The following is a 6000-nucleotide window of genomic DNA, read 5'->3' as shown; positions in this document are numbered from 1 at the left end:
ATTCCATGCAACTTAACGTGCATCACTGATCAACAAACCCAACATTATAAAGAGACCCAAGGCAAGATCTTGTACTTTTACTCATCCCATGCTACTTTTCCAAGTAAATGCTGTTGTATATGAAGAGTTCAGATGCAAAACCCTCTAAATCCGTCTGACCACTTTTCTTTTAAATGAGCATTTAAATTCAGGCTCCTATAGGTTTTTGCCTATAAATCGATATTTCAGACCAGGAAGAGAGTGGTATTTAGTGGGTTTAGAAGTTAAATTATTTGATTAGCGTATACTATGTGTGGAGCGCATCCCCTCACCATCTTTATCTCATTTTTGACATAGGTGGCATTTAGAGGCTTTTGCATCTGAACCCTTCATATATTACTACTGCATGTCAGCACTGAGAGTTACTGACTGACATCACACAGCAGTGCTGTTTCAAGCATGTAAGATGGAAAAGGTCAGATGCTGATCCATGCTAAGAGAGGCTGCCACAGGTTCCTTATCTTCATCGAGGTCTGTGGGGGAGCCATTGTGGAGAGACTGAGTTCTTTAGCACCTCTGAGCAGAGATAAGCCAAAAGAGAGGCTCTTTCCCTCTTTCTGTCTCTCTCTCTTTCTTTCTCTCTCTCTCTCTTTCTCTGTCTGGGGTTGTGGAGCTGGCACTGATGCAGGGGCGGAAATGGTTTCATGGTCGGCCTGACGCTTCGCATTAGCGTATCTGAAATGTGCATCATCTGCTAACACCTCGACATGGTGTTGCTATGGCCTTGGGAGAAGCCTGTTCCTGCACCCTCCCCCACCCCCACCCCCACCCCATCCCCATCCCCACCCCCTATACGCGCTGGTCCCTATGATCCCCTGCCTCCCGGGCGGTGAGCTGTCACTTTGATTGACGCGTGCCCAGGACGCGCGGGGCTGGCTCAGCAGGAGACGGCTCCCAAAGTGACAGGACGCCGCGTGTCATGCTCTCGTCAAGGCGGAAAAGAAAGGGGGGGAAAAACAAGGGAAAAGTACTGTAAACTCTGGCAGCGTGGAGTAGTGCGGCACAGCGCGGCATATCAGAGCAGACGCAGACCTCCAGGAGGCTCTCCTTGAGCACGGGATTGTTGTCCACGCTGTACTCCCCTGTGTGTGTGTGGGGTGTGTGTGTGTGGGGGTGTGTGTGTGTGTTTCTCTCATCAAAGGCTAACTCAACATGATGTTTCACCAGCCTGCGGCCTTTTATTTTCATGTGACATGTTCTTCTATCCGTCAGTAGGATTCCTGAAGACTGACTAAAGCAACGCTCTTTAAAATTGTTATGCTTTTTTGATTTTAAATGATGACTACATTCCCTCACCATACTGTACCTTCTATTGTAGATTATTATTTGATTTTGAGTGTGGGGGATTTTCATGGGTACTATCCAATGTGGAAACTCAAACTTTCTTACCCTGTGTTGTAATACATAATTCCATAAGCACAATGACCAACTGTGCATTTCCTTTTTAGGGCACGAATGGGTTTTAGCAGCCAAGGCAAAGCAGCAGGGTATTGTCTCACAAAATGAGTTGTGACACCTTAAACTGAGAGTAAGTTTTCTCTGTTATTTTGTCTCCTTGGTGCTGGTACTAGCACTTCTGTCTTCTCCCTCCACACCTTGCCCTGTCCACCTCAACACCTTGCCTCTGTCGGTCCTTCGCACAATCCCTCCCCTTCTCACTCTGTCCTCTCTCTCGTTCTCTCTCTCTTTTCTCCTTCCCTCTATCCTTACTCACTCTATCCATCCTGCTCTCATTCTCTCTCTCCCTTTAATTCTGTCCTCTCTCTCCTTCCTTCTCCCTTCCCTCTATCTTTCTCCTCATTGCCTAACCTCCCTCTCCATCTCTCTCATCTTTCCCTACCACCTTTCTACCTCCATCTTTCTCTCCCTCTCTCTCTCTCTTTCGGCCCATCTCCTCTATGTGGCTGAGTCACCACCTCTGACAGGCGGCCGTCTCCAGGGGCGACGCTGGCCGTCCCTCTCGTGCGCCAGCAGACCACACATCCACACATCAGTCCCTTTATTGTTCCTTCCACTGGGGTAATGGAAACTGCGAGCCGCTCGGGTCGGGGGAGGAAACAGGCCCGGGCCCCCGTGGCAGACATCCACCTCAACACCCCCACCCTCCCCAAAAAGTAAAAAAGAGAGAAAGAGAGAGGGGAGGGGGGGGGGGGGGCAGGAGAGAGAAAAAACTGTGAGCGGCGCGAAAGCTCCAGAAGAATAACAGTGAAAAGACTCCTGCGCGCTGCATCTCCTCAAACCAAAGGAAATCCTGGACATGTCGACTACATTAGAAAAATACTTGAGGTTTTCGGTCGAAACTGGGATCTCCCCGAGTCGAGGTAACATGATGCTGTTTATTAAAGATGACCAAAGCCATCTGGAAGCCATCGCAGACCACTGGCTCGAATGACTGTCGCTGCTAATGCAGCATTAACGGTTTTTAGCCTTGGTTCTCACAATTCATATGCATTTTTACCTGTCTGCCACAAGATGAATGAATAATTAGAAATAAAACAGTCAGTGAACTATGCACTAAAAATCCAGAACTGGATTTTTTACATTCAGTATCCTCTCCAAACTGTTACGTATTGCTTGGAATTGATTGATGGAAATACCCGACTACTAATGTAATGGGCCTGACCAATAAATCCTTAATTATACTGTACCTACTACTGTTCAGATGACTAGTCAAGGCTGACATTAAATCAATATTTCAGTGATTCAATATGATGCATGTACTATTGGGTCAGATTAAAATATAAATTTCCTGGATTTACTTTGTAATGAACATGATTTGTCTTGAAGTCATGATGTCTTCACCTTTCTGAAACCATGCATAGTTAATCTGAGTGGATCTTCAAAATGCATTATCGGGCGAATTCTTAACATCTCACAACTGTAAAATGATGAAAGGTTAACACAAATTATTGCCATGTGTGCAATGCATTATATTCTTCACATGCATAAAATAATTATTTATGTTATAAATGCAACAATAAGATGATAAAGAATGACTAACTGACTGAATGACTCTTGCTACTAACTGAATGATTTGCTGTTTCAGTGGTACTAAACTGGCATTGCATTCTATCAAGAGGCACAAAAGAATAGAACTACTCTGTCTGGATCAGTGAATCATATAGCAACTTATGAACAGCTCATAGAGATGTCACATCAATCTGATTATTGTAGCAATGCATGAATACGCATTACTGAAATGCAGCTTTGTGTATGCGTGTGTCTCTGGACAGGTTTGGCTTGGGAACAAAAGGTCGATCAAGGTCAGTATAGTCAACACTTATTGCATCATTGACACGTGATTGCGGCTCTCTAGGCTTGTAGAAAGCAGAGCTGAACCACATCATTCTTCCAAAGTTGATTGCATTCTACATTCTAGTGGGTGTAATGGTTTCCTTGGCAGCTACATCTAGTTGATTGACAGGAAGTGATTGGCTTTGAGAGTCCTCTCACTTGTTTTTCAAATTTGGAGCTACAGACAAACATAAAAGGGAAGTATTTTTCCCCGAGATTTGTTTGTTCTCTTCTCTTTTCAAGAAAGGGGGCGATTGGTTCAAATGTACAGACTGGTAATATTTCTTGCACAACAACAAACACCTGGATCATTTATGTCTGAATGTCTGTGCCAACCAAGGTCAGATTAGTTGAATCATTTTGAGCAAGCACTTGGGAATGATAAGGTCGAGACTAGAGATTGGCATCGTTAAGAAATTATCGATATCGATGCCATTGTCGAGTCTGCTTATCGATGCAATTCCTTATCGATTCCCATATCGATTCCTGTACCATTTGCTGAACACTTATAGGATGGCTTTGAGAGTTGTTGGCTTTGAATGTCTAATTTAAAGTGGTTTTAGAGAATGAATAGCAAGTGTGCAATATCAATACAGAAGTTGAATGCTTTAAAATGTCTAAATTTCGCATACTGTGACGTCGTGCCGCGACGCAGGAATGGACAGAACGCTACATTCGGAATCGTGTGGATGTGTATGATTCCGATGGATCGGAACGTTTGGAACCGATTCCAAACCGGAATCTGGAACCGATTCCCAAACCTAGTCAAGACTAGGCTTCCTAATGATGCTCATCAGAACATCATAAGAACAACTGGTGAAAAAACCTCCTTACTGCCATTTAATATTTACTTTGATTAACCCACTTCACAGCTATAATCTCTAGTCAACGTGATAAACAAAAACTTTATGGCATCTCCTCAGAACAATGGCAAGGCTGTATGCCCCACCCAGCTTGTGCCTAAAGCATAAAATGGATAGAGTCCTTCTCTTGCACCATGGAGGGCACTTTGTCACCACTGACAGCTGCAAAGTTACTGTTTAAACACTTTATTCAACTGTTCCCCTGTGTCATTCCATTGACAATGCCCCATGCATTGTTATTTTGTTATTTCAACATGCTAAGGCCTACTTTTCAAATTCCTCTTAAAATACTATGTGTCCTGGTTGCAAAAGATAGCATCTGAATTCCCATTGTGTGGGATTCTGAGTGTATTGAATTATCCCCCCTATAATAATATGACCTTCTTCCGTTGGGTATTTCCATCAAAACGCAGACACATAAAGCACTTTTTTTTTTTGCTCCGCAGAGGTCAACATCAAAATGGCCATGCATGTCTCATGTGCACTCCACCTGTGTGGGCAGCGGTCTGGGTGGTGTTCCCCTGGTGGCAGCGCAGGGTCCATGGTTTCATGCCCTCTGTCCTCCATCCTCTACTGTGTCCCTGTGGTTGTGATGGCCACCCAGTCGCTCATTACTTCCACTCGTGGAGTGTCATGTGTTTTTGTCGACATCCCCCCAGGTGTCTGGCAGCCGCAGGCTCCCGGCGCCTCCAAGCGAAGGAGCCACCGAACAGACAGAGCTCTGTGGGTTACTTTGACATCTCTCTCTCCCTCTCTCTCTCTCTCTCTCTAGCCAAGAGGTGTCAAGAGTCAGAAACAGCTACAGTATGAATGAAGGAGAAAAAAAAACAGGGAAACAAACAGAAAATGACATCAACTGTTGAATGACAACTATTTGTGTGCATGCCACACAAACAATGAAGATGTCACCACAGAAAGGAGAAACAAAGAGAAAAGTTTTGTTTTGTTGAAAGAGCGATCAGAGAAGTTGCACAATGTCAGTCCAATTAACTTGGTCAGGATGCTGAATGCTTCCTCATCAGTACCCTAAGACAATTATCTCACATTAAATGAGCCATTAGACTGCATGTGTTCTTCCTGGTAGTGCCTTGTATATAGGTTACCCTGTGTCACGTATGGTTGATAAGTCTGAGACAAAGTCTGTGCTCGCAGCATGGGCCCTACATCGATTTTATTAGAGCTGAAACTGGCATCTGTCATACCAATGTGATTGAAAGTTTGCAAAAATATATCATAAAATGCAACACAAAAAAGTGTGCATTCCTTTCCAACCTGAGATTTACGAGAAAACCTCTTTTGGCCATAAATGTACAGAGCATTCACAGCAACAACACTAATTCACCATGAAGAGACAAATAATTTCCCCTGCACCAGTGCAGTGCTGGAATTAGATGCTTTTTGCTTGCAAGTTAGACTCCCCCTCCCGCCCCAACTGTTCAACATATCTGCCACTGCAGTGTCTTTGGCAACGCTGGGAAGGCTGTGGTGGATCAGCTTCATGGTGGTAAGTATAGTCCTCTCGTGTAATGAACACTCTCTACGGGGCAAGCAGACTGGTGTAAGGCATTTCCACTACCCTGAAGAGCACACAGCATCCACATGAAGGGGAAAGGGCCCCACGACAAAGCCAACGAACGAAATGTTAGAAGCGTAGCGCACTTCTGATGGAAACCAGCAAGGCTCATTAAGGGTCCAGTCCATCCCAGTGGAAACGTAAAGACTTTGGTTAAAATAATATTTTTTGAGATTTTATTAAAAAAAAGAAACGAAACTAAGAAGTACTGAGAAGCGGTGGAACCACAGC

Source organism: Alosa sapidissima, chromosome 8, assembly GCF_018492685.1.
Source record: "Alosa sapidissima isolate fAloSap1 chromosome 8, fAloSap1.pri, whole genome shotgun sequence".
Classification (NCBI taxonomy): Eukaryota; Metazoa; Chordata; class Actinopteri; order Clupeiformes; family Clupeidae; genus Alosa; species Alosa sapidissima.
The sequence above is the reverse complement of the archived record's forward strand: the minus strand, read 5'-3'. Positions refer to the sequence as shown.